We start from the raw sequence: 12,881 nt of genomic DNA, 5'->3' as shown, positions 1-12,881 counted from the left end.
TTCCCTTCCACTCTACTCCCACTTTTGCTGGACTCCAATGGCCCACTCTGGCTTAGTGTCATTAAATTCAATGGCATCTTGCTCTGGCTGAGTGAAGTCCATGTGGAAGAATACTCCAATCTGTTGCTAGAAGCAAGGATATAGAATAGCAAGGAGAGAATAGAGCTCTGTTTGTGCAAACTATTTTTTGCTGTTATCTGAACATCTCTGCTGACCAAGTTCTCAAGCTTTCTGTTGAGACTGGCAATCAGTAGGTGACTGTACAGAGTTTTTCCTTGCAGGCACTTGACTTTAGTTTCTCTTTGTAAAGATCCTGTCATTTTCCCTATTGAAATAACATCAGATAAGCAGTATGTAATGCTTTGGTAGTCTAAAAATATATCCACATTAAATATATATGTATATATGCAAATAAAGCTGGGGTGGCAATAGCAAGACAGGCTGAGCCAGAAACTAGTACTGCTTTGACATGAATACCATCAAACTTTTGAGTTGCACAGTCCTAAGTTCCTATTGAAGAGGAATAATGTCATTGAAATTCCAGCAATGAGACTTAAGCCAAGAGGTAGCACCAACTCTCCTTGTCTTTAAAATAGCGTAGTACTACTGACTGCTGCTTGTAGGGCGTTGAAAAACAACATGGGTTTTCAAGAAAGACATTAAAATTCATAATAATAATAATAATAATAATAATAAACGCTCGTCATGATAACCCTTTCCCCCCCCCGCCATTTACAACAACCAGAACAGAACTGCAGCAAGAAATTTTCAAGTCATGCTACGATTTCTTTAATCTACAGCTCTTGACCTCAGTTGTAACTGGTTGTACTGAGCAATGAAGTGCTGTCTCAGACAAAGCCTAATTAGCTCTGAAAAAGCTGATATGTCCAAAAGAACAGCACATATCCATGTGGAAGATCCAACTTCTGTCCCAGAAGCCCAGCAGCCACAGCACTGCAGCATCAGTTTGGAATAATTAGCACAATGCTGTTCGCAGCAGGGAGGCCAGATCTGGTATCCCTGTACAGCCTGCATCAGACAGCATCAATATAGCTTAGAGATAGAGAATCTGTCAAGTTATTTCCAGGGTTAACCACTCAGACTGTTAAAAATATAAATTTAATGTCTAGCCTGAACCTGGCTGCTTTCAGGTTGTTACTCTTGGGTCTTGTTATGCTTTTGTCAGATAGATTAAACAGTCCGCTCTGATCAGAAACAGCCTCCCCACATGGAGGGTGATAAACTGTGGTCAAGTTACCTTTAGAAGGGTTTTCCTCTACAAATATAAGTGGCAGGGACTCAACCACACTATGGCTTCTTCCACCAAGAAGCTAACTCTGCAGGGAATGGTTTTCAAGGCACAAAGGATCACTTGAATGCTCATTTCCTATGGAAGATCAGGGGCTCACAGGCATCTTACTCCATTTGTTAAACTCTTACCTGTTTTCTTCCCTATTCTGGTCAGCATCCATGGAAAATAATAAAAATATTATTTAACTGTGGAGTCTCAGAAAGGTGATTCAATTACCAGCCCCAGCTGCCACAGCTGCCAGTAAACTAGAAAGAAAAGAAACATTAAATAATCCTTTTTCCATTTTCTTTTACTGTGTCACGATGGTTCCTCCCTCTTTTGAGAACCTTTCCCATCAGCCTCTGCTAATTGCCAGGTAGAAAACTGCTCAGGAAAGAATGGGGGTGAAGAGAGACAGAGGCAAAACTGGACGTGTTAGCGCTTCAGCAGTGCTTGGCAGGATGCAGAGACAATCTATTATGGGATGTCTGATCACGTTAGGCGTCCAGCTGCAAACACAAGTGGTACAGAGAAAGGAAGGCGAGGAGCAGAGTGCAACCCAGCTCCGCTCGGCGCCTGCTGCTCCTAGGGGACAGCTGTCAGGAGCTGATAGTTCCTAGCAAACCCTGCAGAGGAGAAATGCACATCACAGAGGTTTTAAAAACAAACAAACCATGAAAATGATACACCACAGGTATATAAACCAAACCAAACCAAACACTGATTTTAGGGGGCACAAAAGCCCACCTGCCTAGCTACCGTTGGTGCCCTACCTGCTCTGGTGCCTTGATGTGTTTCTGGATGCATCTCATTCCTTCTATAAAGCTGTTCTAGTGTTTTCCACGTTACAAAGGTGAAACATTCAGCTCTGAGAGAGGACTTTGAAATACACACTCCAGACCTAGGACCAGACTTGGCTGAGAGGCATTAGAGGAAACCAGGGAGACACCAGTGCATGAGCAAGACCCAACACAGAAACCCATTTTGTGCAGCCTTGGGTGAGTTACTGAGCTCCTGCATGCCACGACTCCCATCTATTCCAGTGATTAAAAAGCATTTTCCCAATTGAAGACCAGATAATAGAAGCTTCAGGACTGCCTAGGATGAATCCTGTATTTAAAACTCCTTCAGTTGACAGGTACTTGCTCAGGGTTTGATGGCAATTTCTGTAGAGTTCCACAGATGGGAATAATCACACAGGTTAAGGCACATTCACGCACGTTCTGACAATACACACCACTCCATAAAACAGGCAATATTTAGTCTATGGATTTCACAAGGTGGCACGTATGGAATCGAACAAGTCTGGATGTTCCGTCTTGTCAATAGGACTGGGTAAGAGTGTTTATGGATGTGCTACCAGTGACATAAATAGCAAGGAAAATAAAACATAACCAGACCCCAAATTAAAACCCAATCAGTACTGTCTGCCTTCTAATTCCTCTTCAGATAGAATGTCAAAGCCTCAGCTAATCTCATCTCACTGTACAATCACTCCATCTGTTCCAGCCTCTAATTTCGCTATGAATCGAAATAAACGTAATTCCTGAAAATGTAAAAACATCTCAGATTTCCAGGCTCCTTTGTCTCTTCACAAATTTTATAGCCTCCTGTTTGGCACGGAGAGCTTTTCAAGTGCTACCAAGCTGATTATATTAGAGAATACTACAAATTGGATAACTCAAAACCCTCCTAGAGAGCTCTCGTAAAACTCCATGGTTGGATGGAAACTGGAGCAGATGGGCAAACTCCACCAAGCGCTACATTAACCCTGCTGTTCTCTGACTGGTGGCCAACAACACATTCAAAAAGTACAGACCTAAAAATAAGTCTCCAAAAGAGAAGATGATCCGAAGCGTTTAATATGCGTCGGCAAGACAGATGACCACTTGGTGACATACTTTTGCTGTGATTGCGACCAATTTCTTCCCCAGACAGACAAATATTTCAGCTTCTCGGTGTTTAAAAGGAAGTATTTAAAAGGGAAAGGCATGTGTCAAGGCAAATTGGTCGCCACTCGTCCATTACAGCTGAAATACTTCAACCATCACCTCATTACATATAGAGTAATAGCAAAGTGCGCGCAACAAGGGCCATAATTGGATTGGAGAAATGGAGCAGGAGTCCTGGGGATAGATTTGCAATGCTCCAGTCAGCGTTGCTCTATAAAAATATCACTATTTTCATTACTGAGTACACAAACTCCCATTGAATTCCAAAGGAGCTCTGGGTATCCAGAGTCCTTTAATCTCTGCCCATTCGAAGATTTAAATACCACCTTCCCCCTGTGCTGCCGGTGAGCTGAATGACGTTTTCACAGCTGGCTTGTGAGTTCTTGGATGCCATGGGGTGAGGGTTTCAGAGCTGTCGGAGTAATTCAGACCGCCCCAAGGTGCTACAAAGGGGTCTGATTTGGAAAATGCCCTCTTTGCGGCAAGGGCTCTCCTGTTGTGGAAATGGATTTCTTCACATGCATGGCAGCAGCCCCAGCACAGCAGCAAACTACTGCAGATCCATCTCTCTTATTCCCATTCCAAGGGCGTTATTCAACCAGCTAAAGCATTTCCTGCTGGGCAGGCACCTGAGTGCTTTACCCCAGCAGCATAGAACAAGCAATTCAGCACCTTGTCCCTAAAAGCCAGCCCTAAGGGGGGAATAGCCCAGCCCTGAAAAAATAGCTAACAAAATCCCTATCTATAATCTATTGTTCTTCCATTAGTGGGTATCAAATAAACCTAATCCTGCAGTCAGTTGCAAACAAGCAGATCCTTGCATTTGTTGTAGATGTAGCTCGTATGAGGATCATTCCTGCAAATAAACAAAACAAGCTCCATTCTTCATTCTTTATGCTGACAGGCATGAAGGCTAATTGTTTAGAATTGCATTTCAAATGTCCCAGTTGAGATAAGTGCCAGGAGGTAGAGGTAAATCACACAACTACCCACTCGCTGCCTCAGAGTTTAAATAAATAGAAATTCAGGGCTAATTAATATTTAGGAAATGCAAAACTTGTCATCTTAAATCAGGCTGAAACACAATAATCACATTAAGTGCTTACTTCAGCAAAATACCACTGAAATGCTAAGTGTTAGTGAACTACGTGCGTATTTATCCACTTAATTGACTCCTGGCTCCGACAGAACTCTATTACCCAGGAGTTAGAAGGAAATTTAATTCTGATCTGTGTATTTGCACTCAAGGACTTCTGTTTGACTTCAGCTTATTTCTGTGGCAGAGCTGAAGAGCTACATTTTTCCAGATGTAATGGTACTAAGTTGAGCAACAAATGTGACATTTAGCTTCTCACGCGATGACCTTCCCTTCATCGCTGGGAGATTCTTCATCCTGTTCTCCAGTTTCACTTTCAGACATCCTTTAAAGCTGTTGCTTGGTGCGTTCGCGCACATAAGGCCTGACAGAAAGCTCAGGTTGGATATTAGGGAGGATTTCTTCTCAGAAGGAGTGGAGAGGTGATGGAACAAGATGTGCAGGGTGGTGGTGGAGTATCTTTGTCCCTGGAGGTGCCTAAGTAGAGGGTAGATGCTGTACTCAGGGACATGGCTTAATGGGCAATATTGGTGGTAGGCAGACAGTTGGACTTGATTATCTTAGAGATCTCTTTGAACCTTGATGACTTTGTGATTCTACCAAGGCAAACAGCCAACTGCAGACCATCTTACAGGCAGCCTCGAGTTGAGGGCTTCCTTGTCAACACAACTTCCTCATGTAAGAGAAAAAAAGAGAAGAATGGGAATAATGGAAGCTCCATGCAACAACTGCCCACTGACCATCACTTCCCAGACAGGATATAGCCATGAAAACCCCATACCCCTCCATTTTAGCAGGTTGGATAGCAGGTCTTGTGCAGCCACCTTCAAAAGCCATGGGCTGTGTGACAGCTTGACACAGCAGATAGCTGTGCAATGCTTCTTAAAAGCCAGGCTGAAAAAAAACAACCCCACACATATAATAATCTCTGCCTCAACAGGATGAAGTGCGATCACAGAGTCCATCTGACAGCCTTGAGTGCTGAAAGGCTTGCTGCAGGTTGCAGGGCAATCTGGGACCTCTGGCTGCAGGCAGCAAAGGGCTGCACGTCGCTGCTCGGAGCACTGGGCACTTCCAGGGGATTTCTCCTCTCTATTCCAGCATGTGAGCTGAAAACCAATTGGCTCCTTCCCAGAGGCACAGGTCTGGAATGGCTCTGCTGCCTGTGAGGTGTGACACATTTAAACAGGGAAGGAGTTCATAAGGTGTTTATCACTGCTGTTTTAATGCACTACGAAAATCTTCACGTTTCCTGCTTGCCACCCTTCAACATGTAACAAGATAGATAAGCTAACTGCACCTCTCAGATTGAAAACTGACTCCAATAGACACCGTTCTGAGATCCATCATGGATGGATGGAGAAGAGGGATGTCAATACAGCTGGAGGGCTGGCAGGGCACGGGACATCATGGATTAAAGGTGGTGTCTTGATTCACAGTGTGACATCATTGCAGACCATCTCAGATGAGCCCAAGACAGAATTCCTTGCACAATAACCTCCTTGTTCCACACACCAATGTGCTTTGTAAATGGCTCCATATGCTTAATCGAAAAGAAATCTAATTACCTTAATCTACTTCATCTCAAAAGTAGAAGAGTAAACTATATGTTTAATTATAAACTTTCCACTTTGGGCAGCTATAATTAATGAGTCAAGGAATCATGCAATATGCCTAGAGCAACCTTTATTACTCCTGAGGTGCCCGAGCACCACTCACGCTTTAGAGCAAGTCACTTCCTATTAGTATTAGGACCCGAAGTGCCTACCTAAGGCATTAATCATGGAATGCCACCGCTCTAAGACTTTTAATTATGTACAGTGTGTATGCGATGCACGGATTGCACACGCAGTATGATGCTGATAAACAGCCATCCCGGGGCTACCAAGGGCCTTGGTTTGCTTTGTTTCACATTGTTAACTCAACGTAGATAGGGGAGGGGATGTTAGAAAAATGAGACTGTGCTCTAAGGAGGGCAATACAGAAGAGATCATAGAATCACAGCATCATTAAACCTGGAAAAGACCACTAAGTAACACCAACCCCAATCCATCCCACTGTGCCCACTGACCACATCTCTGAATAGAATCATAGTATGATTAAGGTTGGGCACACTCTGGGGCATCAATGATCCTAACACACCACTTCTTGCTCCTGAATGAACAGCTTTTCCTTGAGGTCATTTTCCTGCACAACCAATAGAGCTATTGCTCTACTGGAGAGCCACTGGGAAAGCTGACCTCCAGAGGACTCTGTACAGCTATTAGCACAAGGAAGGAAAAGTCTTTAACAAAATACAGATACAAACAGAGCAGATAGGGAGGGGAGAGGTTATGTGGAGAACTGCATGGTTTGTGCTGGTGCCAAATGGGAAAATTCAGAGAGATAATAGCTCGGGTGATTGCTAGTCAAAGGAAACAGAGCATCAGTCGGGCTTATCTTTGAACATAGAAAACAAACACAATTCAATGCAGGTCCATATTTTCCCTTAGCAAAATAAAAGTCTCTGAAGTTAACCTCCCCCAAGACCCACAGCTGATTTTTCCTCAGATTCCTCTTTCATGCCTTTATGTAATTTTCCCTTCTAACGCTACAGAAAATGGTGCAGATGCTTTCCAGGGACAGCCTGTGTGCTGGCTCTGTGCAAAGCAAACAGGTTTGCTTTGGCCAGCCAAACGTTTGCTTGTGTTGGTTGGTAATAGCTCTGCCGATTTTAACAGGGCTTCAAAGGACGATGACTGCAGTCCATAGTGCCTGTGCCAAGTGCTGAGGCTCCCGAGCTGTGTTTTGGGGTGCAAGCTTTCTGCAGCACCCTCACTTTCCCTGCTCCAACTGTGGCTGTCTGAACAGCTCAGTAAAGACTGGAATCAGTGGCAGAATGAACCAGGTATCTAACTGAGAAGCATTTACTATTCATGACTGCAGATGGTGGCATCAGTGGTCTATGGGTTCCCAGCCTGGTAAGAGCTATTGCTACCTATCCGCAGCTGGGCAGAAGCCACCTATGAATACAGACACAAGCTGTTAAAAAATTTAACCACACATCCTTCCATCTCCTTGTAAAACATTACAAACGTGTTATCAGTCCCTATTTATGTCCATGCTTCTGGCGTAATGTTGCTTTGTAATGCCAACCTCATCACACTTCAATCCCCACAGTTTAAGACTTAATTAAAAAATAATAATAATAAAATAAATGATCGACGTGTTTAAGAGTATCCTGGACTAATTCTCCAGTCTTGTTTCATCAGGGCATCACAACAAGAACTCAGAGGATCCCTCTGCAATATTTATACCCTGCTACACCTCCTGGCCCAGGGCTGCTGAAATTTTAATTCCGAGATGAGACAGGAAAAGCAAGCAGTTTTGTAAACCTGGAACGAAAAGGAAAGGGGAGACCTCACTCAGCTCAGTTCTTGTTGGAGTCTCAGCATAGATTTATACATCATTCTTTTTATTCTCAACAGGTTCGTGAACAAGAAACCTGTGAGAGAGAATTCAATCAGCCATTCACCCCGACGCTATAATCTGCCTATAGACTACCCTGCGAGCACCTGTAATTGTAAAAACCTCTCCTTTGAAACTCCGTGGAAAACTCCCTTTTGTTCTTCAAGTGCATCATGCATTATTCCTGGGTTCACGACAGATACCTCTGAAGAGCTCCAGAAAGCCCTGTCACACTGACTGCATTCTGAAGAGCTCTTCAAGTATTCATACGACGCTGTAAAGCATTTCTGAGGCTGCCTTCACATATCTGTTACTTAAGGCCAACCATTTTGTTTCGAACACATTAACAGTTCCTCGTGTTTTAGGTGCAAGACCGCCTCTCAATTTCATGAGTGTTCATTATACACCCTCAGACTGAGGGGAGAATGGGAGGATCATCTCTACAACATATTGGCATCAGCTACACTTGTCTCAGGCTGCTCCCAGTGAACAAACTGGAATTTAAGATGCTCTTCTGGTCTAATGATTCATGAAAGCTTGAAACTGTCTCTCCAGTTTAGGCTAGTGCCTAAACACCTTTGCTTTCTAACAGACGAGTACAGAAAACAAATGAAAAGGAGACAGACTAAAGAGTTTTTACAATTAGGGGTCAGAAGTACATTAGAATGCAATATCTAAGAACTCATTTTGCCCTGTTGGAATGCCTGGACTATTTTTGCTGAGCTTGGGCTCCATTGATGTTTCACCAGGAGCTCGCACACATCTCTCAGCAAGGGCAGCTGCTGCATTAGCAGCCCCCAAATCATCCTGAATCCTATTTTCCCTCTTTTTGTGCTCAGTCGTCCCTGCTCTCAGCTAATTGCTCTGGAGGCACCAGCAGTGTGCAGCTGTGTGAACTCTGCCGTGATGAAGCAGCAAGACCGAGGTCCCATTTGCAGGATAGGTCCCTTTTACTGTGAGAGCATCCAGACAGGCAACTGGTTTATAGCTGCAATATACAGTAATTCAGATAATAACTCTCAGGAAAGACTCGGTGCCAGGAAAAATGAGTACCATTGGCAGAAAATAAAGTAATAAGCTAAAGGAGACGTTTCACAGGTGATCTTTACAAGATGGGTAGCCTAGAGAAGTCCATTAAAGAGAACATGAGTGTCTTTCTTCGCTAACATGCCTGAAATCCAGCTTTCCATCTCTGAGTCTTTTACTTGCTGGCAGTTCCTTCAAAGTGCAGTCTAACCACAGTGACCTCAGCCTGCCCTTTACAAGGAAAGCTGTGTGGGTTGTAATGCTACAGCATCAGCCCCACCGGACTTGCTTTGGTGCTGACCCCACTTGCTCCCTGCTCTTGGTCGCACACGTTGTCACCATTCTCATTCTGCAGCACACTTCTCGCCCCAATTGAGTGCAAAGGGACTGCATTACAATAATGGTCTCGGTCACCCACTGTGCTGTTGCTTTCCATGGGACATGCAGCGAGATCTTAGGGCTTTTGTAGCTTCGTTTTAAGGATGGGGAAGCTTCTGCTGTCAGCGTGTTACTTCAATGAGAAATCTCAGTTGGGACTGTGCACAAATTCAGGAGCGGTCTCTGCTAGAAAACTGAAATAAGTGAGATACTGAAGGTTGTACTGAAGGCCAGCACAGGAAAGCCACTGGGATCATAGAGTTCAGTGTCATTATGCTACAATCAGAACAATCCAGATTTTAACTTATTCTGGGCTGAATCAGAGAAGTTTCCAACTATTTCTTGACTCCAGTATGGTTAAAAACCTGCCTTCAATGCCTGGAGATACCGTAAGCATCTCACAGCAGCAGTTACATGGCACTCAATGATTCCATGATTCTGACCAGCAATGGTCAATGAAAATCAATGAAAAAGAAAGAAAATCAATGAAAAAGACCACTAAAAGATCACCAGGTCCAGCCAGCAACCCATCACCACCATGCCCACTGACCACATCCCCTCACTCTTCCAATGAGCCACATTCTCTGTTAGTGTAGATTTGTTTAACTCCAATGAAATCAATCGGGCTACGGGGATTTTCATCAGCTGTACTCCCTCCCACACTTCCTTCTCCAGTCTGAGGAACAGACTTGCATAATGAGTATCTGTAAATGTAAATTAGCACTTAATCACTAATTATTACTATATTTGATTGCCTATAAGCTGTTATATTTGTGCTTCTTGATGTAAAGGAAAAAGAACATCGTATAGGGCATAGTTGCTCCTTGCTAAATATATCAAAGACTTTAAATAAGTTCTGTTTCTGAGAGGATACTGCGAATAGTGAAAAGTTGATAGTTCCAGGAATCACTATAGAATCACTAAATATCTCAAGTAAGAAGGAACCATAAGGATCAAGTCCAACTCCTGGCTCCATTATTTGCGTTCAATAGATGACTCAATGAAGCCAAAAGAAACAAAAAGGTTTGCTTGTATTCCTAAACTTATTCAGCAGTAAATTCTGTGCTTAAACTTCTTTTAAGCTCCAATGAAAGGGCAGAAAAAATAATCATTCTCCACAAACAACAGTTCATTACGTGGTCAGGTTCTCATTTTGATATTTCACAGGCGGTATTTAGTGTGACACGCAAAGAATACAAAAAGCATCACTGATGGTTCCTTGCTGATTTCTCTCCCTTACTCTCGCCTGAAAAATCCAACTTAGGCAGATTTTTCATGGTCCATAAAATCTGTCTCAGCTGAACAAGTACATTTCCACCTAAGGAACCATCTCACGTGCACTTAACTGATAAAAACTGCATAGTTGATAACTGATTATGTGCCAATCACAGCATCATGGTTTGTTGGTTTGCAGAAGACCGGCATGTTTGTGAACCTTATTATACACAATCCCCAGAACTGGTTCTTTCAAAACAAATTTCAAGTGGTGAGAAGCCTGCAAACTTCTGAGAAGCATTTCAGACAGAAAGAAAAAGGTGACATTGATATTTTCCTGCTCATTCAGGAGCATTACGAACAGGAGAATAAAGAGAAACCACACAGAGGAGAGGAACATGAATTAAGGTTGCTATCCTTGGGCCAGAATAATGAGAAGAGGACTCAGGTCTGGTGGTCAACATGGAATAAGAGAGGCTTCACCTCACTGGGCTGCACTAGAGAGCCTCGCTTCATGGGTATCTACTCCATTCTCTCTATAATCCTGTGAATTACTTTGAATTAGAATCATAGAATCACTAAAGGTTGGGAAAGACCATTAAGAACATCAAGTCTAACAGCCAACCCATCAAACCTGGGTCGCAAGAATGGGAATCCTGCTTGGGAACTACAGGATTAGTTTATTGGGTTCTTAGTTGAGAGTTAAGCTCTGTAACTTTTGCTCATATCTGAGCTAAAGATGATATTCACAGCATTTATTGACCACAGTATCTCTTTTTTAATGCATTTATTAATGGCTAATCCTTGTGTGAGCACTGGGAACCTTTGTGCTAGTCTCTTTGTGCTTGCATTCATTTAGCCAGGGCCAGAGATTAATTTCCTTTGCATTATCATTGCAGTGGTGACCTGCAGTAAATGCTGAGTTATGGCCAAACTTATCACGAGATACTGTTGCTGTTCATCATATCTGGCAATAACTCTCATTTTTACTCAACAGCTCAAAAAGGAGAAGCAGAGAGATTCCTGCAGTAAATCTTGCAAGATATCGTCTGTTAACATTTAATGCGTGCCACCACGGTACAGTAAATAATTCCTTCTGTACAACACCTAGAACTTGTCCCATTTTATTATTCAGTGAAACACTGGCAAAGACGAAACCAAAATCCAGCTCGTCTTGTGCATCAAATGATATCCCTGAGATCAAACAGAACTCCATGACTATGCACCGCTCTCCCCTGTCATTTGACCTTGTCTTTCCCCACCTGCTGCACATTCCACCTTCTACAATCACCTTCAATGTCTGGTGCTGCATGCTGAAATGAAACTTCTTACCATCGGATGCCAAAGAGCCATCCTTTTAATGACTACACAGAGCATAATTGGTATTGTAACATGTACCTTAAGTGGCTGTTTAAGTGAGATACGGGCTCATTATCTTCACCCTACAATCAAATTGCCCCCTTCCCAAATAAAACAACACCATTTAATTCAAGTAATTATTTGCTTCTACAACAGCTTTTCCAGAACGTATTCATACATGATTTAAAATAACAAAAGCCACAAGAAACCACCACATTTGTAGGGCTTTGGTATATTGCAGATGGAAAAGCTTACAGAACACCCTCCAGGCTCAGAACATACATATGAAGCCACGTTTGCTTTGGTGCCAGGAACTCCCTGTCCTCAGAGTGAAGAAATATTATCTGTTGTAAACCAACCTCCTACCTTTTACAGTTCTGAAGTTACTCCTCAAATCTTAGACTGCAACTTGAGTTTTCCAGAAAGAAGGAGTGCACTGGCAGATTTGAGGCCTTGCTTCACACCAATGCAGCTATGGTGCTTTTTCTTTAATCGTACCCAATATCCTGCAAACATTTAAGAAAGGAACTGTTTTTTTACATTGTTGTTATGGGCAGAAGAAGGAGAAGCAATGGGAAGGCACATAGGTGGAACTAACAAGTGATGCAAACACAAACTGCAGAGCATGAGTTGCAGAGGACTGAGGGAAAAATACCATCAAGTAGGAGGTTCAGCGTGGGTTTAAATAACTAAAGTCACAGAAAATTGATATACTACAAATAAAGTGAAGCTGCTCAGGGCAAGAGAGAACAGCATGGGATGGCACCAAAACAAACACCAATCCCATGTGCCAATACATATCGATGACGTGCGCCTGATTTTCTTCAGGCTTGTGTGCCTTTAAAAGCAGAAGATAAATATTTACTGTGCTAAACACATACAAAATCGCTGTGCTGCGTGCTACTTTTAGCCAAATTTTGTCTTCTTGGTACAGTACTTCAGCAAGACACCATCCCATATTTGAGCATATGCTTGCTTCATTAGCACTTCCAATTGCAGGGGAGAGAGATTGAATGCAATTTCTGTGAATGCTACAAAAGATGTACGCCAGTACAGATGGAAATACACTCATACCAATACCCTGCAGTGAGAAATCATTGAGTTATTTTAATCTCAA

The 12,881-nt window shown here is 42.9% G+C and overlaps 1 long non-coding RNA gene across 2 annotated transcripts in view; it reads right to left on the bottom strand.

Annotated features, from left to right (window-relative positions):
- The window catches only part of LOC107323706, a 141,945-nt gene that overhangs the window by 43,265 nt on the left and 85,799 nt on the right, over nucleotides 1-12,881 (bottom strand). Inside the window, exon 8 of one of the 2 annotated variants that reach the window (XR_004309503.1) lies at nucleotides 12,131-12,270. This is a non-coding gene — a long non-coding RNA (uncharacterized LOC107323706). Of the gene's footprint in view, nucleotides 680-12,130; nucleotides 12,271-12,881 lie in introns of those variants that run through there. The other variant, XR_004309504.1, reaches the window with a different exon arrangement.

This window comes from Coturnix japonica, chromosome 22 (assembly GCF_001577835.2).
Source record: "Coturnix japonica isolate 7356 chromosome 22, Coturnix japonica 2.1, whole genome shotgun sequence".
In the NCBI taxonomy this organism is placed as follows: domain Eukaryota; kingdom Metazoa; phylum Chordata; class Aves; order Galliformes; family Phasianidae; genus Coturnix; species Coturnix japonica.
The sequence above is the reverse complement of the archived record's forward strand: the minus strand, read 5'-3'. Positions and strand labels throughout refer to the sequence as shown.